This window comes from Hordeum vulgare, chromosome 1H (genome assembly GCF_904849725.1).
Source record: "Hordeum vulgare subsp. vulgare chromosome 1H, MorexV3_pseudomolecules_assembly, whole genome shotgun sequence".
NCBI lineage: Eukaryota > Viridiplantae > Streptophyta > Magnoliopsida > Poales > Poaceae > Hordeum > Hordeum vulgare.
In genome coordinates, this window is record NC_058518.1 from 400,802,037 (window position 1) to 400,827,036 (window position 25,000).

Here is a 25,000-nt window from a genome sequence, read left to right on the forward strand (position 1 = left end):
CTTCCGTGTTATTGATTTTGATGGCACCGGAACGATATACTTCCTCGACAACGTAGGGACCTTCCCATTTAGAGAGAAGCTTGCCTGCGAAGAATCTTAACCGAGAATTGTATAGCAGGACATAATCACCTACATTGAACTCACGTTTTTGTATTCTTTTATCGTGCCATCTCTTAACCTTTTCCTTGAACAACTTGGCATTCCCATATGCCTGGGCCCTCCATTCATCTAATGAGCTGATATCAAACAACGTCTTCTCACCGGCAAGTTTGAAATCGAAGTTGAGCTCTTTGATTGCCCAATAAGCTTTGTGTTCTAGCTCAAGAGGTAAATGACAGGCCTTACCGTAAACCATTTTATACGGCGACATGCCCATGGGATTCTTATAAGCAGTCCTATAAGCCCATAGTGCATCGTCAAGTTTGCTAGACCAATTCTTTCGAGATCTATTGACAGTCTTTTGTAAGATCAGTTTCATCTCCCTATTACTCAACTCCACTTGACCACTAGATTGAGGATGATAAGGAGATGCAACTCTATGGTTGACATCATACTTAGCGAGCATCTTGCGGAAAACACCATGAATGAAGTGTGAACCGCCATCAGTCATCAGATATATAGGGACTCCAAATCTTGGGAAAATGACTTCTTTAAGCATCTTAATGGAGGTGTGGTGATCAACATTTCTAGTGGGGATAGCTTCTACCCACTTAGTGACGTAATCAACAACAACTAAGATGTGAGTATACCCATTGGAACTCGGGAAGGGTCCCATATAATCAAAACCCCAGACATCAAATGGTTCAGTGACTAGCGAATAGTTCATTGGCATTTCCTGACGTTTACTGATGTTCCCTATTCTTTGGCATTCGTCACAACACAAGACAAACTTACGGGCATCCTTGAAGAGTGTGGGCCAATAGAAACCTGATTGCAATACCTTATGAGCAGTTCTATCTCCAGCATGGTGTCCTCCGTAGGCTTCAGAATGACACTCCTGCAGGATCTGTCCCTGTTCATGTTCAGACACACAACGTCTAATAAAACCATCTACTCCTTCCTTATAAAGGTGAGGATCATCCCAAAAGTAGTGTCTCAAATCAAAGAAGAATTTCTTCTTTTGCTGGTAGGTGAAACTGGGTGGTATGTATTTGGCTACGATATAGTTTGCGTAATCAGCATACCACGATGCACTGTGTGAAGTGCGGATGACATTCAATTGCTCATCAGGAAAGCTGTCATCAATAGGTTGTGGGTCATCAAGGACATTCTCTAACCTGGACAAGTTATCTGCTACACGGTTATCAGCACCCTTTCGGCCAACAACGTGCAAATCAAATTCCTGTAGCAGGAGAACCCATCTGATTAGCCTAGGCTTAGCGTCCTTCTTTTCCATAAGGTACTTAATAGCAGCATGATCAGAGTGAATAATAACTTTGGAGTCGACTATATAAGATCTGAACTTTTCACATGCAAACACGACTGCTAAAAATTCCTTCTCCGTAGTAGCATAGTTTCTTTGGGCACTGTCTAGAGTTTTACTAGCGTAGTGAATAACATTCAACTTCTTGTCAACTCTTTGTCCTAGAACAACACCAACAACATAATCACTAGCATCGCACATGATTTCAAATGGCAAGTTCCAATCAGGTGGTTGAACAATAGGTGCGGTTATCAAGGCCTTGTTAAGTATTTCGAAAGCTTCCTCACAATCCTCATCAAAAACAAAAGGAACATCCTTCTGCAAGAGGTTGGTAAGAGGCCTAGAAATTTTAGAGAAGTCTTTAATGAACCTTCTATAGAAACCAGCATGACCTAGGCAACTTCGTATACCTCTGATATCTGTGGGGCAAGGCATTTTCTCAATTGCATCAACCTTAGCCTTATCAACTTCAATGCCTTTCTCAGAGATTTTGTGTCCTAAGACGATGCCTTCATTAACCATGAAGTGGCACTTCTCCCAGTTCAAGACGAGGTTGGTATCTTTGCATCTTTGTAAGACTCGATCAAGGTTGCTGAGGCAGTCGTCAAAGGAAGAACTGTAAACAAAGAAATCATCCATGAAAACCTCAACAATCTTTTCTCAAAAGTCAGAGAATATAGCCATCATACATCTTTGAAAGGTGGCAGGTGCATTGCATAAGCCAAAAGGCATAGATCTATAAGCAAAGGTACGGAAGGGGCAGGTGAAAGTGGTTTTCTCCTGATTAGATCGTGCAACAGGTATTTGCGAGAAACCTGAATAACCGTCTAGAAAGCAGAAGTGTGTGTGTTTTGATAGCCTTTCTAGGATTTGGTCGATAAATGACAAAGGATAATGGTCTTTCCTGGTTGCCTTGTTCAGTTTCCGGAAGTCTATCACCATCCTATAGCCAGTAATAATCCTCTGTGGGATTAGTTCATTCTTATCATTAGGAACGATGGTGATACCTCCCTTCTTAGGTACGCAATGTACTGGACTTACCCAATCACTATGAGCAACAGGATAAATGATTCCTCCTTCCAGAAGCTTTAATATTTCTTTTCTCACGACCTCTTTCATCCTAGGATTTAACCTCCGTTGATGATCAGCAACTGGCTTAGAATCAGGATCGGTTTTAATCTTGTGCTGACATAGAGTGGGACTAGTACCCTTAAGATCATCAAGAGTATATCCAATAGCAGCACGGTGCTTCCTCAAAGTTTTTAATAACTTCTTCTCTTCGTGATTCGAGAGGTGAGCACTAATTATAACAGGATATATCTCCTTCTCATCAAGATAGGCATACTTAAGTGTATCTGGTAACTATTTTAGCTCGAACACAGGATCACCCTTTGGTGGGGGAGGTTCCCCAAGCAGTTCAACAGGCAGATTATTCTTAAGAATAGGATATTGTTCTAAAACAATTTTATCTATCTCATCTCTTTCATCCATATGCATATCATTTTCATGCTCAAGTAGATATTGCTCTAAAGGATCCGTAGGAGGCACGACAATAGAGGCAAGAGCAATGATTTCATCCCTACCAGACGACTCTTTTTCATGGGGTTGTCTTCCAAACTTGGAGAAGTTAAATTCATGAGACACACCCTCGAAACTAACAGTGACAGTCTGTTTAACGAAATCAATATGAGCATTCACAGTGTTGAGAAAGGGTCTACTAAATATGATGGGACAAAAGCTATCTTGTGCAGTAGCAAGGACGAGGAAATCAGTAGGATACTTCGTCTTACCACACAGGACTTCTATGTCTCTCACAATTCCCACAGGGCAGATAGTGTCTCTATTAGCTAGCGTAATAATGACAGCAATGGGTTCTAACTCAGCAGGTGCAATCTAATCTTTGATTTCATCATAAAGGGACCGAGGTATTGCACTAACACTAGCACCCATATCACATAAACCATAATAATAGTGATCTCCTATCTTGACAGAAACAACGGGCAGGCCAACTACAGGTCCGTATTTGTCTTTCGCATGAGGTTTAGCAATTCTAGCAGAGTCCTCATAGAATATGATAACATGCCCATCTATGTCTTCGGCTAATAGATCTTTGATAATAGCAACACTAGGTTCAACTCTAATTTCCTCAGGGCGTGCAAGCGGTCTAATGTAACCCCTATGTATCACAGTTGGAGCTTTAGAATAATCCTTTTTCCCAGCAGGGTAAGGTGGTTTCTCAGTGTAGGCACAAGGAACAATAGGATCATTATAGGCAATGACTTTCTATTCAACTAGATTGGGTTTAACTATGTTGACTTCTACAGGAGGATGATACTTAAACCACTTCTCTTTGGGAAGATCAACATGAGCAGCAAAAGATTCACATAGATAAGCTACTATCTCAGATTGAAGTCCATACTTAGCGCTAAAATCTCTAGAAGTGTTTGTTTCAACAAAAGATTTAACGCAATCAAACTGGAAATTCATACTTGACTCCTTACCTTCTTCAAGATCCCAATCTTCAGAGTTACGTTTGACTCTTTCCAATGAATTCCTCTTGTGGTCAATATCCTTCTACATAAAAGAACCGGTACAAGAAGTGTCAAGCATGGTACGATCTTCATGAGGAAGCCGAGCAAAAAAGTTTTGAGTGATAATTTCTCTCGAGAGCTCATGATTGGGGCATGCATATAGCATTGATTTAAGCCTCCCCAAGCTTGAGCTATGCTTTCCCTGTCACGAGGGAAAAAGTTATAAATATAATTCCGATCACGATGTACTAAATGCATAGGATAATACTTATGATGAAATTCCAATTTCAACCGATTGTAGTCCCATGATCCAGTATCATCACATAGCCTATACCATGCCAAAGCCTTATCCTTCAAAGATAAAGGAAAGACTTTCTTTTTTACCTCATCCTCGGGCAAACCTGCAAGCTTAAATAAACCACAAACTTCATCTACATAGATTAGATGCAAGTCTGGATGTGATAATCCATCACCTGTAAAAGGATTAGCCAGCAGTTTCTCAAGCATACCCGAAGGAATTTCATAAAAGATATTTTTAGTAGGTACCTTAGGTTGAGGAGCATCCGTTCATGGTGAAGATACCTCGAACAAATTCCTCAACGGAACAGTTTCCATAGTGACGAGTGACAATAAATTTCAGCACAGTATATAAATGTTTCCTTACCAAATTCCACTTACCAAAGGCGCTTCACTCCCCGGCAACGGCGCCAGAAAAGAGTCTTGATGACCCACAGGTATAGGGGATCAATCGTAGTCCTTTCGATAAGTAAGAGTGTCGAACCCAACGAGGAGCAGAAGGCTCTGATAAACGGTTTTCAGCAAGGTAATAACTACAAGCACTGAAAGTAGCGTTTACAAGTGATGGTGTAGTGAGGTGAAATGTAACACGTGAAAAGTAACAAGTAGTAGCAACGGTGCAGCAAAGTGGCCCAATCCCTTTTTTATCAAGGGACAAGCCTGAACAAAGTCTTATAAGAGGTAAAACGCTCCCAAGGACACACGGGAATTTCTGTCATGCTAGTTTCATCATGTTCATATGATTCACGTTCGTTACTTTGATAGTTTGACATGTGGGTGGACCGACGCTTGGGTACTGCCCTTACTTGGACAAGCATCCCACTTATGATTAACCCCTCTCGCAAGCATCCGCAACTACGTAAGAAGAATTAAGACAACGTCTAACCATAGCATTAAACTAGTGGATCCAAATCAACCCCTTATGAAGCAACACATAGACTGGGGTTTAAGCTTATGTCACTCTAGCAACCCATCATCTACTTACTACTCCCCAATGCCTTCCTCTAGGCCCAAATAATGGTGAAGTGTTATGTAGTCGATGTTCACATAACACCACTAGAGGAAAAACAACATACAACATATCAAAATACCGAACGAATACCAAATTCACATGACTATTATTAGCATGACTTATCCCATGTCCTCAGGAACAAAAGTAACTACTCACAAAGCATAATCATAATCATGATCAGAGGTGTAATGAGTAGCATCAAGGATCTGAACATAAACTCTTCCACCAAGTAATCCAACTAGCATCAACTACAAAGAGTAATCAACACTACTAGCAACCTTACAAATACCAATCGGAGTCGCGAGACGGAGATTAGTTACAAGTGATGAACTAGGGTTTGGAGATGAGATGGTGCTGATGAATATGTTGATGGAGACGAGTCCCCTCCGATGAGAGGAGTATTGGTGATGACGATGGCGACGATTTCCCCCTCCGGGAGGGAAGTTTCCCCGGCAGGATCGTCCTGCCGGAGCTCTAGATTGGTTCTGCTCAAGTTCCGCCTCGTGGGGGCGGAGAATCCACGAAAAAGCTCCACCCTGATTTTTTTTCGGACGAAACCCTTCATATAGCAGAAGAGGAGGCCAGTGGGCCACCAGGGTGCCCACAAGCCTTGTTGCCGCGGCCAGGGGGGCAGGCCGCGGCCACCAGGCTTGTGGGCCGCTGGCAGCTCCCCTCTGGCACTTCTTTCGCCCGGTATTTTTTATATATTCCCAAAAAATTCCACGTTGATTTTCATGGCATTTGGAGTTGCGCAGAATAGAGGACTCAAACCGGCTCCTTTTCCAGTCCAGAATTCCAGCTGCCGGTATTCTCCCTCTTCAAATAAACCTTGCAAAATAAGAGAGAAAAGGCATAAGTATGGTACCACAAAGTATAATAACAGTCCATAAAGCGATAAATATAAACATTAAAGAATGATGCAAAATGGACGTATCAACGAGCATGAAATCCCAATTTCATCTCTTGGAACATCTCATATGTTCCGTGATGTTCAAAACGTCTTTGGCGCCTCAATTCTAAGCCGTTAAGCATTACACACCAAACTATCACGTAGTTATCAAAAACGTGTATGTCAGATGTTCGCAACATCCACACACGACCCTCGAGGTTCGGCACACCGGGCGGTGCATTAAGGACATAAGCCTTCCGCGCAACAATGAGGATAATCCTCAATTTACAGACCCAGTCCGCATAATTGATACTATCATCTTTCTACTAAATATTCTCTAGGAAATATAAAAAATAGTAGAGCTACAACGCAAGTTACAACATTATTTGCAAAGACGTTTTTACTATGTTCATGATAATTGAGTTTAGCTAATCATATTACTAATTACTCGCACTCAAAATAGACATCCCTCTAGTCATTTGAGTGGCGCATGATCCAAATCCATTAACTCAAGTCCGATCATTAATGACCCACAAGTGTAGGGCATCTATCGTAGTCCTTTCGATAAGTAAGAGTGTCGAACCCAACGAGGAGCAGAAGGAACTGACAAGTGGTTTCCAGCAAGGTATTCTGTGCACGCACTGAAATTATCGGTAACAGTTAGTTGTGTGATAAGATAATTCGTAGCGAGTAGCAAGTAACAATAGTAACAATGGTGCAGAAAGATGGCCCAATCCCTTTTGTAGCAAGGGACAAGCCTGGACGAACTCTTATATGAGGTGAAGCGCTCCCGAGGACACATAGGAATTTCTGTCAAGCTAGTTTTCATCATGTTCATATGATTCGCGTTCGCTACTTTGATATTCTGATATGTGGGTGGACCGGTGCTTGGGTGCTGACCTTACTTGGACAAACATCCCACTTATGATTGATACGTCTCAAACGTATCTATAATTTTTGATGGTTTCATGTTGTTATCTTGTCATCTTTGGATGTTTTATGTACCTTTTATATATTTTTTGGGACTAACTTATTAATTCAGTGCCAAGTCCAGTTCCTGTTTTTTCTGTGTTTTTGGCTCTTTTCAGATCTGATTTTGGAACGGAGTCCAAACGGAATAAAATCCCCAAAATGATTTTCCCCGAACAGAAGAAGATCAGGGGGCCTGTGGGCCAATCTAGGAGGTCTACAGGGAGCCCACAAGCCCCCACTCCGCCACCAGGGGGAGGCGGCGGTGGGCAGGCTTGTGGCCTCCCTGGCGCCCCCCTGACCTAGATCTTGCGCCTATATATTCCCTAAAAATCAGAAAAAATAAAGGGATCCACGAAATATTTTTCCGCCGCAAGCTTCCATTTCCGCGGGATCTCATCTGTAGACCCTTCCTGGTGCCCTGCCGGAGGGGACTTTCGAGTTGGAGGGCTTCTTCATCATCATCGCCCCTCCAATGACTCGTGACTAGTTCACTTCGGACCTACGGGTCCGTAGTTAGTAGCTAGATGGCTTCTTCTCTCTCTTGGATCTTCAATACAAAGTTCTCCATGATCTTCATGGAGATCTATCCAATGTAATCTTCTTTGGCGGTGTGTTTGTCGAGATCCAATGAATTGTGGATTTGTGATTAGATTATCTATGATATATATTTGAGTCTTTGCTGATTTCTTATGTGCATGATTTGATATCCTTGTAAGTCTCGCCGAGTCTAGGGTTTTGTTTGGCCAACTAGATCTATGATTCTTGCAATGGGAGAAGAGCTTGGTTTTGGGTTCTTACCATGTGGTGACCTTTCCCAATGATAGTAGGGGCAGCAAGGCACACATTGAGTGGTTGCCATCAAGGGTAACAAGGTGGGCTCTGTCGTTGATATGAGCTTGTCCATCTACATCATGTCATCTTGCTTAAGGCATTACTCTGTTCTTTTGGACTTAATACACTAGATGCATGCTGAATAGCGGTCGACATGTGGAGTAATAGTAGTAGATGCAGAAAGTATCGATCTACTTGTTTTGGATGTGATGCCTATAGATATAATCATTGCCATACATGACGTCACGACTTTGCGCGGTTCTATCAATTGCTCAATAATAATTTGTTCACCCACCATCTACTTGCTTTCATGAGAGAAGCCACTAGTAAACACTACGGCCCTCAGGTCTATTCACATCTATCGTTTACACCTCCGCTTTTACTTTGCTTTGTTACTTTGTTGCTTTCAGTTCTCACTTTGCGAACAATCTATAAGGGATTGACAACCCCTTCATAGCGTTGGGAGCAGGTTCTTTGTGTTTGTGCAGGCACTTGTGATACTCCTTCACTAGATCTAAACCTTGGTTCTCAAAACTGAGGGAAATTCTTACCACCGCTGCGCTACATCACCCTTTCCGCTTCGAGGGAACACCAACGCAAGGCTCCAAGGCCACGGGGAAATCCTTTGCATATTTTCCTAGGAAGTCCCTAAAGGCGTAGCCGTAGCAGAAGGATTCCCGGTGCCGTTGCTGAGGAGAATCAAGACAAGAACAGCCTCCCATCAGCACGTGTTTCTAGCACCGTTGGAAGGTCTTTTGTTGCAGTAGCAGAAGTATTTCTGGCGCCGTTTCCGGGGAAGGAGAGATCTATCCTAGTAGGTCTCACAAACTCATCTCCTGCATTTACTTTTTTGCCAGTTGCCTGTCGTTTTCCTCTCCCCCACTTCACATTTGCCGTTTCCATTTGCCTTTCTCCTTTGCATTTTTCGTTTTCTTTTTTTCTCTCATTTGCCTTTCCGTTGCTTTTGTGCTATGTGCCTTCAATATGCTTGCACCTTCGCTTTTCTGAAAATCTAGTGATATGGATCCTCATCCAGTTGCTAATCTCTTTAAGAGACCCACTTACGTGGAACGAATTGCTAGTGAGTTGAGGGCACTTGACTATCTTTATGGAGTTTTGCTTCAGATGCGTGAATCTGAAAATCGTGATGAAGAAATTCATGAAGTGATTCACGAGGGCTCCTTGGATGAAAAGCATGATTGCAATGGTTTCACTATAAATCCTATTAGTGATAATCATGCTAAAATTATGCAAAACCCTAAGCTTAGGGATGCTAGTCTTGCTATGACCACTACTTGTTGCAAAGATCATGATTAGGGTGATGATTTTTCTCTTGATCTTGAAAATTTGTTCAAGCCTCAAGATGAATATGATATTTGCAATATTATTGAAAGTGGGTTTGGAGACGTCATGACTTTAGTTGATGATAATCTCACTATTTTTCAAGAGCATCAACTTTGCATGCATGTGGATCATGAAAAGAATATCCTATGTGATAGTTACATTGTTGAATTCCAATATGATCCCACATGTAATTATTATGAGAGAGGAAAATATGGTGGTAGAAACTTTCATACCACTAAATCACCTCTCGTTATGTTGAAATTGCTCTTGTCTCTTTCTTCTTCCTTGCATATGGCAGCTACTGGTTGTCTTGATAATCTGTTTTCCTATGAAATGCGTATGCATAGGAAGTATGTTAGACTTAGATGTGATTTTCACATGCTTCATGATGCTCTCTTTGTGCTTCAATTCTTGTCTTTTGTGTGAGCATCATTGAATTATCAATGCCTACCTAAGGGCGTTAAACAAAAGTGCTTGTTGGGAGGCAACCCAACGAATCTATCCTTTTTCTTTCTGTTTTGTGTTTTCCACACTTTCATAATTCTGTTATGATTGTGTTTTTTGTGTTTCTTTCTGCGTTTGTGCCAAGCAAAACCGTTATGATTAGTCTTGGGGATGATCGTTTGGTCATGCTGGAAAAGACAGAAACTTTCTGCTCACGAAAAGAATTTTCGTTTTTTTTCTGTAAGAGCTTTTGAGTTGATTCTTTTTTCTGATGATTTATACGCAAATTCTTCAGACTGTTGTAAATTGTCAGAAGTTTTGAAGTACCAGAAGTATACGAAATATACAGATTGCTACAGACTGGTCTGCTGTTAACAGATTCTGTTTTTGTTGTGTTGGTTGCTTATTTTGATGAAACTATGGATAGCACCGGGGGGTATTAGCCATGGAAGATTGAAAATACAGTAACCCAACATCATCACAAGTAGAATTTAAGTTTTCTAGAGTACCTAAGGAATTTGTGGTTTGCTTTCTCATACTAATGTTATCACGAGTTTCCGTTTAAGTTTCGTGTTGTGAAGTTTTCAAGTTTTGGGTGAAGTTCTTATGGACAAAGAGATAAAGAGTGGCAAGCGCTCAAGCTTGGGGATTCCTAAGGCACCCCAAGAGATTCAAGGATGCCGTAAAAGCGTAATCTTGGGGATGCCCCGGGAAGGCATCCCCTCTCTCGTCTTCAATCCATCGGTAACGTTACTTGGGGCTATATTTTTATGCACCACATGTTATGTGTTTTTGCTTGGAGCGTCTTGTATCGTAGGAGTATTTTATTTTTGTTGTGTCACAATCATCCTTGCTGCACACCTAGAGAGAGAGACATGCACTCACTGTGATTTTGTCGAGCTTCACTTATATCTTTTGGTAGACAATTCAGCTCACATGTGCTTCACTTATATCTTTTGAGCTAGATACTTTTGCTCTATGTGCTTCACTTATATCTTTTAGAGCACAGCAGTGCGTGGCTTGGTAGTTGATCTATGCTTTGAAAGTAGTCTCAAAAGGGGTAGTTATCCAAAGGGATACGAAAACTTCCACCTTCATGTGCATTGAATAGTTAGAGAAGTTTGATTCATCTCAATTAGTTTTGAGTTGTGGTTATGATAATATTGAAGTTATGCTAGTAAGGTGTTGTGGATCTAGAAATACTTGTGTTGAAGTTAGTGATTCGCGTAGCATGCACGTATGGTGAACAGCTATGTGATGAAATCTGAGCATGATTAGTCTATTGATTGTCATCCTTTGCGTGGCGGTCGGGATCGCGCGATGGTTTATACCTACCAACCCTTCCCCTAGGAGTATGCGTTGAATGCTTTGTTTTGATTACTAATAAAACTTTTGCAACAAGAATATGGGTTCTTCATGACTAATGTTGAGTCCATGGTTTAGATGCACTTTTACCTTCCACCATCACTATCTTCTTAGTGCCGTGTAACTTTCGCCGGTGCACAAAACCCACCATTAGCCTCCCTCAAAACAGCCACCATACCTACCTACTATGGCTTTTTCAAAGTCATTCCGAGATATATTGCCATGCAACTACCACCATGACATGTGCCATCATGTCTACATTGCCATTGCATGATCGTAAGATAGATAGCATGATGTTTCCATTAATGTCTATGCCATGCTAGATCATTGCCATAGTACACTACCGAAGGCATTCCATATAGAGTCATAGTTTCTCTAAGTTTTGAGTTGAAAGTGTGATGATCATCATTTATGGAGCATTGTCCCATGTGAGGAAATAAAAGAGGCCAAATAAGCCCACCAAAAAAAAGAGGCCAAAGAGCCCACCAAAAAAAAGAGAGAAAAAGAGAGAAGGAACAATGCTACCACTTTTCCACACTTGTGCATATTAAGCACCATGATCTTCATGATTGAGAGTCTCTCGTTTTGTCACCACCATATAGCTAGTGGGAAATTTTCATTATATAACTTGGCTTGTATATTCCAATGATAGGCTTCCTCAAAATTGCCTTAGGTCTTCGTGAGAAAGCAAGTTGGATGCACACCCACTAGTTTTCTTTAAGAGATTTCACTTACTCTTAGCTCTAGTGCATCATTTGTATGGCAATCCCTACTCATTCACATTGATATCTATTGATGAGCATCTCCACAGCTCATTGATATGCCTAGTTAATGTGGCTATATTATCCTTTTTTGTCTTGCAACCTCCACCACACTCCACACCACTTGTAGTGCTAAAACCATGGCTCACGCTCATGTATTGCGTGAGAGTTGAAAAGGTTTGAGAAATTAAAGGTGTGAAACAATTACTTGGCCAATACCGGGGTTGTGCATGATTTAAATTCGTTGTGCTATGATGATAGAGCATAGCCACACTATACGCTTTTGTAGGGATAACTTTCTTTTGGCCTTGTTATTTTGAAAGTTCATGATTACCTTGCTAGTTTGCTTGAATTATTATTGTTTCCACGTCAATAGCAAACTATTGTTTTGAATCTAATGCATGGAAGATCTGTGGAGAAATAGGACACACCCAGGAAGAACACAAGGATGGATGCACTCATTGTGAAGAAAATCACCAAGCTGAGGAGTGCCCAAGTAGTCAGGTGACTTGTTTCCTTTGTGAAGGAACCACCCACTACCCAGCTCAATGTCACATTTACCCCAAGGTACAACAAGTTGTCCAGCAGCAGAAAGAAGCAATGAAGGAAACACTCAAGAAGAATATTCAAGAGCCAGTGATGAACCGAAATAGTGAAGACCCTGATGGACAAGGTCTGACCAGATTTTTCTCCAATGCATGCTACTCATGTGGAGAAGAAGGACATTATTCACAGGATTGCACGAAGGGAAGCCAAGAGTATCTGGGAAACTTCCCGACGGAAAAAGTGGAGTTTGATCCACTTGAAATAGAATAACTCGCCAAAATGAAGGAGTCCGGAAAGAAGAAAAAGTACCCTCGGAAGGGCCAAATCTCTGCAGATAAAGACCCGAGTCATGTGAGATGTTTCAAGTGTATGGAATTTTGCCACTACAAATACATGTGCTCAGGAAGGAAGCCGGAAACCCAAGGAGAAAAAGCAAACACTAAGACGCCTCAAGACTTTTCAGAACTCATTTGCTTTCGTTGCAAGGAAGCAGGATATTTTGCTAATGATTGTCCACGTAGGAAGAAAGCTAAGATGGATCAGCAAACGTTTTCTTAGGAGCATACGAAAAACCCGGGACTTGTGAAGTTACGATAGATGTTTTGTTCAGCTTGCAGAATCAATGGATTATCCGAACTTCGTTCGTGGACAAGAGAAATTCTGCAATGCTTGTGAGGATTCCCAAGTGTTAGAATGCGAGATTCGCTAAACCTTATACAGAGTAATGATATAGGTGCGGAATGGATTGATCACCATGATGACTTACTCCTATCATTCTCTTGCTATTCGGAATGGTAAATCTGAGAGACTTACCCATAGTGAGAGACGACGTTCTTTGAAGCTTTTTTTGCCTTAGAATGGTACGATGAAAGCCCCATGTACATGGCATTTGTTGTCACGCGTAGGAAATTTTACGGTGAGGATGAAGCCAAGACCCTTCTCTCTGCAGGATAACCACAAATGGTAGACCACCATGAGAATCATCGATAGGTTATTTAGTATTAATCACGAGACTGTCAGTTCAGAAGGCCCAGTAAAGGAAGAAGCTTATATTAACAGAAGGACCCTCGTTTTAATGGAAACGTTATGAATATAGCGGAAGATATGAAGACTGTGAGGAGTCAGATGCCAAAACCCCAAAGGATAGTTAACATCTTAAGGGACTAGTAACACTCATTTTAAGTGTGGTAGCACCCCACTTTGCAGGAGATTGGATTTGTTAGAAGACCTCCAAAATCTAAACCTTTTCTTTCTAGCCTCTTCGAATCTCGAGGACGAGATTCATTTTAAGTGTGGTAGTTTGTAACATCCCAAAATAATAAATTTTGGAATGTTAATATAATTATTAGATTGAGAGTTTGTTTGTTTGAGTGATTGAAACATGAGTGGAATTTGAAACTTTTTTAAAACTTTTGAATGAGAGGGAATAAAATGACTTTCCCATTTTCTTTTGAATTCAAAGTCATCCATTTAAAATCAGTGAGAGAAGATAACATGACTTCTTCAACTATAAGGAATTTAGATGAATGTGGCACTTGAATTTTCCTTTGGTTTTTTATTTGAATTTTTATTTTATTTTTGGCACAAGATTTCAACTACAAAATATTTCCTGACAATATACTTGCCAAGCAAGAAAGAGAGGAGGTAACATGACACCCCCAAAAAAATAAAAGTCAGAAGAAAAATAGTGCCAAAAATTTTAAAGACAAAATTTGGATTTTATTGGATTTAAAAAAAATTAAATTTTTATAAAGTTTTTATTTTGTGAATAATAATATGTTCATGTTGTAGGAAATTTTATTCTGAAAATTTTGATATATAATATGCCTATATAAGATGTTCTCCCTATTTCGTTTATACGATTTTCTTCATTGTAATTTTTTTTCAAAAAAAAAAATTGTTTGTCCGCAAAAATAAAAAAGAAACAAAAAAACAAAACGCTCCGCTGGCCAGAACAGCCCATGCGGCCGGCCGGATCTCTTTTCCATTCGACACACCTCTCTTTCCCTCTTTTTTTCTAGTTTTCCGACAATACGTATATGTTTAGTCCCACATTGCCTATCTATGGACTATTAGACCTCCCTTCCACCTATAAATATAGACAGATAGGAGCATTCAAAAATCATCTATTTCGGGTTAAATCAATCTTTTGGTTTAACTAGATTTATTAAATAAAAATATTTTTTCTTCTCTTCGGCGGGATTTCTGAAAGTCGTCTCCTCATTGGAATTAATTCTTACTCTGCATTCTGAAGGTATTTCTCTTCGTATTTTTTTATACTCCTGTAGTTTATTATTTCTAGACTAGCATTCCTACACTAGTATACGTTAGAGTAATTAGATATATTAATTAGTCTTCGTATTTCCACATTAGTACTAGTATTCTTCTAGACGTAGCACTTTTATTCCGTAAAACAGCTTGACCCTGATTTTTCAAATAGCCATAACTTTTTACTCGTTTATCCGAATTAGATGAAACCAACGCCTAGAGTTTCGTGTTGATCCCACCTATCCGGTGAACCTATCATATCAACTTTTTGAAATTTTCAAATTTCGAAATTTGTTCAGATTCATATTGAAACTTCTTTTGATCATATCTTTTTATCCGTAGCTCCGTTTTAGATGAATCCAATTGCGTCGGATTCGTATCAAAGTAATCTTCCCGTTTGTATCATTAGTTTTAACTTTTAAACTTATAATTTTGATGAAATAAGATTTATATATTAGTGCCCAAAAGTGTTCACATCGTTCTAAGCCGATTCAATGTTATATTCAAATATTTGTATCTTTTGATCCGCTATTTCAAATCTAGTAATTCTTTTTTCTAGAGGCTCATATTGATCTCCTATATCCAGTAGCATCATTAGTTTCGACATTTGAACCTTACAAATTTGAGCGATTCAAATTTGTATTCGAACATTCATTTGATCTTACCTTGCAAACAGTATCACCTTTTCCATTGATTTCGTTTGCCCCTAAACACTAGTGTTATGTACTTTCCTATTCATAACAACCATGCTCCAATTCAAATACTTTTGACCTTTATGGAATTCAAATTCTATTCATACTTCAGTTCGCTATAACTTGCGTTGTAGTGCTCCATTTCAAGAAATTATTTCTACAAATAAATTCTTATGCCTTATATTATTTGTCAAACAACATTCACGTTGTTCTCCCAATATTTTTTATCATCTCCCATAGTGTATGCAAGTCGAGCTTATATAGCGATAGTTGATCATCCTTTGACTCTTTTGAGTTGACCCCTTTCACCTTTCCTTTACAACACACTTAGAACCTATTTTTTTATTAAAACTTAGTACGTTGTTATTTTGCACCAAGACATGCTTTGTACTTATGTTCTCTTGGTTCTTCCTCTTTGGCATGAATGTTTATTGAATGCTATTTGTTTACGATAGATTGCTCGGAGTGTGGCGAGTAGAATTATCAGGATTATGAGATCAACTATCTTCATCAAGTAATACCAGGCAAGTCACTTTGATCATACTATCACCTATGTTTTATGCATCGTAGTTCTACCATCCTATGCCCAAATTGCATGTTGCTTAGGTACTTGGAAATTTTAGTATAGATTGTAGTATCATGTGGTAGGCACACAACAACCCCGATACTTGGCCCGGGACGACAAATTTCATATTGCTATGCTTGAGTAGACAGGATTTCGGTTGAGTGCATAACACGAGTAATGCGAGGTTGATTAAAGAATCAAGACCGGTTAAGACAAGATTTTCAAGACCTCGGACGCAATGCAACTCTGGGTGAAGGACGGTTGATCGGCTCCCTCGAGAACCCAGTGGATGACCCGGGATGCTGGAGAGGCCATGACATCCTGCGGAAAGCTTCACCCAGGCTCAAAGAGACGGACGGATATTTTTAAGACCCAAGGCTTACCTGCACAGCCACAAGTCATTATGGGCTCTGGCTTGGTTGGACAACGCGGCGACTCTGGACAGGCGGTGCCAGCAGATGTAGAAGAACGGTAGGAATGGATGGGCGTCGACATGGATTCAGAGGGACCCGTTGAAAGACCATGTTTTGATCATCCGGTCTTCAAACACCCTGAAGTGCGAGGACATACACGGAGGCGATCAAATCTTGTGGGGAACGTGTGCAAAACTCTGCAGAGTATTAAAAACCTAATCGATTAGCCGTGTCCAGGGTCATGGACAACTTGAGCCAAAGGAACTGAAGTTATCTGGATTTCTCAACACCATTAAATATATTTGATGTGGGTAATTATTGACAACTCGGGTACGAGAATTGGTTGGTGGAACCATCTCGTTAACAACCAACAATGTAGTAACATTTTTGCTTTTAGCCCTCTCTTGATGTAGAGAAAACTTGCTTTTCGCTAAAAACTTATAGCCCCACCTGCCATATATGCATATAGTATAGATGTTTACTTTTCACCCCTCTCTCATATGACTTGCTGGCATATTCAATATGCTGACCTACACGGCTGCAACGTCTTATGTTGTAGATAATTTTTCTTCGACGAGTAAGAGTACGATTCAGGGTTACGGTCTACACTCAACTTGCCGTTGGTGTTTATTGGGACTCCACTCCCTTGACTGCTTCCGCTGAGATATTTAAGGTATATATCAGTTTTACGCTATTTACATGTGATTGCACTTTGATATATACATTGATGTACTGTGTGTGCCAGCATACTGATCCAGGGATGGCACAGATACACAGAGGCTTGACTCGTTTTGAGTCGGGTCGCTACACTTGGATCTTCAATACAAAGTTCTCCATGATTTCATGGAGATCTACCCGATGTAATCTTCTTTGGCGGTGTGTTTGTCGAGATCCGATGAATTGTGCATTTGTGATCAGATTATCTATGATATATATTTGAGTCTTTGTTGATTTCTTATATGCATGATTTGATATCCTTGTAAGTCTCTCCGAGTCTTGGGTTTTGTTTGGCCAACTAGATCTATGATTCTTGCAATGGGAGAAGAGCTTGGTTTTGGGTTCTTACCATGTGGTGACCTTTCCCAATGATAGTAGGGGCAGCAAGGCACACATTGAGTGGTTGCCATCAAGGGTAACAAGGTGGGCTCTGTCGTTGATATGAGCTTGTCCATCTACATCATGTCATCTTGCTTAAGGCATTACTCTGTTCTTTTGGACTTAATACACTAGATGCATGCTGAATAGCGGTCGACATGTGGAGTAATAGTAGTAGATGCGGAAAGTATCGGTCTACTTGTTTTGGACGCGATGCCTATAGATATAATCATTGCCATAGATGACGTCACGACTTTGCGTGGTTCTATCAATTGCTCGACAGTAATTTGTTCACCCACCGTCTACTTGCTTTCATGAGAGAAGCCACTAGTAAACACTAAGGCCCCCGGGTCTATTCACATCTATCGTTTACACCTCCGCTGTTACTTTGCTTTGTTACGTTGTTGCTTTCAGTTTTCACTTTGCGAACAATCTATAAGGGATTGACAACCCCTTCATAGCGTTGGGAGCAGGTTCTTTGTGTTTGTGCAGGCACTTGTGATACTCCTTCATTGGATCGATACCTTGGTTATCAAAACTAAGGGAAATACTTACCACCGCTGTGCTACATCACCCTTTCCGCTTCAAGGGAACACCAATGCAAGCCTCCAAGGCCATGGGGAAATCCTTTGCATATTTGCCTAGGAAGTCCCTAAAGGCGTAGCCGTAGCATAAGGATTCCTGGTGCCGTTGCTGAGGAGAATCAAGACAAGAACAGTCTCCCGTCAGCACGTGTTTCTGGCACGTTGGAAGGTCTTTTGTTGCAGTAGCAATAATTAACCCCTCTCGCAAGCAACCACAACTACGAAAGAAGAATTAAGACAAAGTCTAACCATAGCATTAAACTAGTGGATTCAAATCAGGCCCTTACGAAGCAACGCATAAACTAGGGTTTAAGCTTCTGTCACTCTAGCAACCCATCATCTACTTATTACTTCCCAATGCCTTCCTCTAGGCCCAAACAATGGTGAAATGTTATGTAGTCGACGTTGCTACTTCTCAAACAACAGCGCCAGAATTTGACACGTTGACGGAGACTTGCTTGCGTTGGTTTTTCCCTTGAAGAGGAAAGGGTGATGCAGCACAAGAGCAGTAAGTATTTCCCTCAGTTTGAGAACCAAGGTATCAATCGAGTAGGAGAATCTCGTCAAGTCCAGAGTACCTACACAAACACAAAGAGCTTGCACCCAACGCTATAAAGGGGTCGTCAATCCCTTCAAGATTGATTGCAAAGTGAGATGTGAAGGCGGAAAGTGCAATGAAGTAAAAGAGTATGGCTGAAAATATGGTGTGGAGTAGACCTGGGGGCCATAGTGTTCACTAGAGGCTTATTTCAAAATAGCAAATATTACGGTCGAGCAATTGATAGAACCGCGCAAAGTCATGACGATATCTAAGGCAATGATCATACATATAGGCATCGCGTCCGAGACAAGTAGACCGATACTTTCTGCATCTACTACTATTACTCCGCACATCGACCGCTATCCAGCATGCATCTAGTGTATTCAGTTCATGACGAACCGAGTAACGCTTTAAGCAAGATGACATGATGTAGAGGGATAATCTCAAACCAATGATGAAAAACCCATCTTTTTACCCTTGATGGCAACAACACGATGCGTGCCTCGCTACCCCTTCTGTCACTGGGTGAGGTCACCGCACGGTATGAACCCGAAACCAAGAACTTCTCTCATTGCAAGAATCATAGATCTAGTTGGCCAAACAAAACCCACAACTCGAAGAGAATTACAAGGATATGAAATCATGCATAAGAGAGATCAGAAGAAACTCAAATAAGATTCATAGATAATCTGATCATAAATCCTCAATTAATCGGATCTCGACAAACACACCACAAAAGAAGATTACATCGGATAGATCTCCATGAAGATCATGGAGAACTTTGTATTGAAGATCCAAGAGAGAGAAGAAGCCATCTAGCTACTAGCTATGGACCCGTAGGTCTATGGTGAACTACTCACGCATCATCGGAGAGGTCATGGTGTTGATGAAGAAGCCCTCTGTATCCAAATCCCCCCTCCGGCAGGGCACCAGAACATGCCCCAGATGGGATCTTGCAGATACAGAAGCTTGCGGCGGTGGAAAAGTACTTTCTATGATCTCCTGATTTTTTTCTGGGATTTTAGGGAATTTATAGGCGGAAAACCTAGGGCAGAGGAGGCCCAGGGAGCCCACAAGCCTGGAAGGCGCGACCCCCGTGGCCGCGGCTAGGGGGCTTGTGGGGTCCCTGGTGACCTCCTGCCCTGATTCTGAGGCTTCCCGATCTTTTGCTGTTTCAGAAAAAATCTTTTTGGCAGTTTCGTTCCGTTTGGACTCCGTTTAAAATCCTCCTCTGAAAGGGGTCAAAAACATGGAAAAAACAGGAACCGGCACTTGGCACTTTGTTAATAAGTTAGTCCCAAAAAATATATAAAAGGCATACAAAACATCCAAAGTATGACAAGATAATAACATGAAACCATCAAAAATTATAGATACGTTGGAGACGTATCGAGCATCCCCAAGCTTAACTCCTGCTCGTCCTCGAGTAGGGAAGTGATAAAGAATGAATTTTTGATGCGGAATGGTACCTAGCATAGTTTTTCTTTGCAACTTCTTTCATGTGACATGAATGTTCAGATCCGTAAGATTCAAAACAATAGTTTGCTATTGACATGAAAACAATAATACTTCAAGCAAACTAGCAAGGTAATCATGAACTTTCAAAATAACAAGGCCAAAGAAAGTTATCCCTACAAAATCATATAGTCAGGCTATGCTCCATCATCCTCACAAAACTAATGTAAATCATGCACAACCCCGGTATTGGCCAAGTAATTGTTTTCGCACTCTTACTTTCTCAAACTTTTTATAACTATCACGCAATACATGAGCGTGAGCCATGGATATAGCACTATAGGTGGAATAGAGTGTGGTGGTGGTTGTGAGACAAAAAGGAGGAGATGGTCACATTGACTCGGCGCATCAAAGGGCTATGGAGATGCCCATTAATAGATATCAATGTGAATGAGTAGGGATTGCCATACAAAGGATGCACTAGAGCTATAAGTATGTGAAAGCTCAAAAGGAATACTAGTGGGTGTGCATCCAACTTACTTTCTCGGTCATGCAAATACCAACAGTCGGCAAGACATCTGTAGTGGGCCGACATTATGGCATCAATGCCCCATCTTGTAACATAGGAGGTGAGGAGGTGGCGCACTCTATATAAGCCCCCCCCTCCACATAGCGTGGGGCGAGTTTTTCTTCTCCCTCGGCGGGCTCATTCTTTCCCTCGAGCTCTCTCTCTCTCTCTACACCATGTAACTCATGTCCATGACAGATAAAACAAAGCCTCTCCGGAGCACGAGACGTAGGGTTGTTATCTCCACTGTGAGATGCCCGAACTCGCTAAAACCACCGTGTCACCCATGTGCATCTTGATAGATCATGCTCCGTTATCCTACTCCCTTTCTATTGTCGGAATCGTTACGACGACATTTGGCGCCCACCGTGGGGCATGGCGTCTATTGAGCCATGATGCGGATGGTTATTTCTTTTAACTACCAGCGGCAGATCGATTTCTGCTGGTGCCCTCTATTCAGTTTCATTTTCATGCTTAACACATTTTTTGTATTTTTTCATCAACAACGACGATATGCATCGCAAGCGCGTCCTTTGCAAGGTCTACGTCTTGCCTGGTTTGAAGCCGGGGTCCGTCACGCTACAGCAATCTGAAGCAGGGGATAGTCTTCTTGCTCGAAGTGGAGTTGTCAGAGCACATGCCACTATGGTGGCCGGACAGCAGCAAACACCTCGACCACCACAAGAACCACGGCGATCGTAGGTGATCCAGAGGCCAGCGCTGCCGTGTCCGCAAGAAGCAAGGAAGCCAGCGCCGCCGCGTGCCCTTGATAAACGTCGCGTCGCGGCGACTGCGACCATGATGACCAGCAGGTGGCCAAGCGGCCGGCGAACCCCATCGCCGAGCCGCCGCGCCCCAAACGGATCCGCGCTGCTGCTGCTGCTGTCCGCATCACTATCGGCTGTCTCCGAAGCGACCGGCTTTCCTGTCGGCACCGCTGCCTCAGCACCATGCGAACGCGACGATAAGACACCGTAAATCAAATCCCTCGCTGACCGATCTTGACACGGACGACTTCGCGAGGTCATTGGAGACCGATCTTGACATGGCTGCGGACCATAGCACCATCCAACAAGGAGGCCACCAGAACACCATCCAAGAAGAAGCTAGCGAAGACGAGCTGGCCAGCAGGCTGGAGCTCTCCCGACGACGGCCCCTACACCGGAGAGCTCCGTTCTAGTGTCGCCTACACAAGCGTCTTGACGTGGCAATCAATTGCATGCCATAAACAACCCACAGAAGATGGAAACTTCCATCACATGCACGGCCCATTTAAGGTATTGCTTAATTACCGCTAATTAAGGTGTTTTGCATGCAGGTGGTCGTGTAGTACAAGGAACACCCCTTTAAAGCTAATTACCGGAGGTTTATTGCTCCATGGCTGTCTGAGCTTCACGCTATCTGACCGGATCACAGCCTCGCAATAATTCGTGGGATGGACTGACCGTTTCGTGGAGGGTCACTCGTTCTTCATCGTCCCCGAACAACGGTTTATTCGAACGGACTATCTATTCGAGTCAGACGCGTCATCATCACTCGGTCGCCTTGCATGCCGTCGCTCACTCGAAAGCATCGTTATCACTCGGCCGCCCTGCACGTCGCCGCTCGGTCGGACGCGCGTCGTTGCTCGGTCGGACGCACGTCGTCATCACTTGGCCGCCCTGCACATCGTCGCTGAGTTAGACGTGCGCCGTCATCACTCGCCAGCTCCGCGCATCACCACTCAGCCGGACGCTCCATCGCCACTCCGCCGGACGCTCCATCGTCACTCGGCCGCTCCGCGCGCCGTCACTCTACTCGACGCGCCGTCATCACTCGACCGCTCTGCGCGTCGGCGCTCGGTCGAACGCGCGTCATCATCACTCGGCCGCCCTGCATGCTGTCACTCAGTCGGACGCGTCGTCGGCGCTTGGCCGCCCTGCGCGTCGTCCCTCACTTGGATCCATCGTCAGCACTCGCTTCGCGTGTCGTCACTCGGCTGGAGGCTCCTTCGTCACCTGTTTGCTCTGCGCGTCGTCACTCGGCCGCCCGCGTGTCGCCACTCAGCTAGACGCGTCTTCATCGCTTGACCGCCCATCACGTCGCCACTCAGCCGGACGTGTCTACTTCGCTCGACCGCCCCGCGCGTCGTCAGGCAGCTAAGTCATTTTTTCATAGACTACATTCTATTAAATAATCGTTTCTACATTACCGAGTGTCGAGGAAGTCGCACATGACGTTCACTCGGAGGCCACGCCACTGAGTGTACCTCTGCACTCGGTTGTTTATTTTTATGTGGGAACACTTCACTTCCGCTTCGTTTGGGTCCAGTACTCAAACGAGTTCAGCCGGACCCTTCACTCTTTTAGCCTCTTCCTGGTTCCGAACCAGCAATCATGTGGCACACCCAACGGGTGTCTATGGGTGTAATTTACACAAACTATTTCAGAAAAGATCATATTACTTTGATAATTTTTTATGCTGGATTGTGCTATTTTTCATACACACGTTACTCGACGCATCCGTGCGCCATCCTCGTGGCTGCTCAGGCTCAGTCGCCGCAACTATCATTCATGCGTTTTCACGTGTTCGGAAGCCCTTTCAATGACGTAGTGGACACGGCCGCCCCGCGTGCCGTCGTTGGGTCGGACGCCTCCTCGACATACATCACTTGGCCGCCCCACGCGTTGCCACTCAGCCAGAATCGTCTACCTCACTCGGATGCCATGCACATCGCCACTCCGTGTGGCACGTCTTCATCATTCGGCTGCCCTGCGCGCCACCGCTCAGCTTAGCTGCGACTCCGTATCGCCTAAGTTAAAAACAACACCGAGTGCGGACATGCTCCACACTCGGGAGCTTAGCTGTGACTCCGTATCGCCTAAGTTAAAAACAGCTCCGAGTACGGACATGCTCCATACTCGGGGACTTAGCTGCGACTCCGTATCGCCTAAGTTAAAAACAACTCCGAGTACGGACATGCTCCACACTTGGGGACTTAGCTGCGACTCCGTATCGCCTAAGTTAAAAACAACTCCGAGTGTGGACATGCTCCACACTCGGGGGCTTAGCTGCGACTCCGTATCGCCTAAGTTAAAAACAACTCCGAGTGCGGACATGCTCCACACTCAGGGGCTTAGCTGCGACTCCGTATCGCCTAAGTTAAAAACAACTCCGAGTGCGGACATGCTCCACACTCGGGGGCTTAGCTGCGACTCCGTATTGCCTAAGTTAAAAACAACTCCGAGTACGGACATGCTCCGAACTCGGGGACTTAGCTGTGACTCCGTATCACCTAAGTTAAAAACAACTCCGAGTACGGACATGCTCCACACTTGGGGACTTAGCCGCGACTCCGTATCGCCTAAGTTAAAAACAACTCCGAGTGCGGACATGCTCCACACTCGGGGGCTTAGCTACGACTCCGTATCGCCTAAGTTGAAAACAACTCCGAGTGCGGACATGCTCCACACTCGGGGGCTTAGCTGCGACTCCGTATCGCCTAAGTTAAAAAGCAACTCCGAGTGCGGAAATGCTCCACACTCGGGGACTTAGCTGCGACTCCGTATCGCCTAAGTTAAAAACAACTCTGAGTGCGGACATGCTCCACACTCGGGGGCTTAGCTGCGACTCCGTATCGCCTAAGTTAAAAACAACTCCGAGTGCGGACATGCTCCACACTCGGGGACTTAGCTACGACTCCGTATCGCCTAAAGTAAAAACAACTCCGAGTGTGGACACGCTCCACACTCGGGGACTTAGCTGCGAATCCGTATCGCCTAAGTTAAAAACAACTCCGAGTGCGGACACGCTCCACACTCGGGGGCTTAGCTGCGACTATGTATCGCCTAAGTTAAAAACAATTCCGAGTGCGGACATGCTCCACACGCGGAGGTTTAGCTGCGACTCTGTATCGCCTAAGTTAAAACTACTCCGAGTACAGACACGCTCCACACTTGGGAACTTAGCTACGACCCCGTATCGCCTAAGTTAAAAAATACACTAGGAGACTTGACTTTGATCCAGAAATCATATAATGTAGATTCAACAAACATTCAACATGACAAGCACTGGAAGTCTAAGCCCTCTGCCTGACTCATCTAGTCCGACACAGGCTCGGGGACTACACCCAGTGGGTGCACTAAGCGTGCCCCCACAGGAAGAGAAATACAAAAAAGAAACATTCTGCTTGGTCAGGTCCACCAACAACATCCAAGTTCAACAGATTCAACAGATTCCAACCGAGTACCAGCAGTCAGTCAGAGTCTCAAGATCCAGTTGGTCACTCGGATCTACTTCAATTCTTAAGTTCACTCGGACGTACTACTCAGCGGAATCGATCAGGGCGAATGATGAAGACTTCAATCAATGCATAATTTTGCAAGACCCTGAAGCACGTTCAAGCTCGGTCTGCTGCTACAAGAT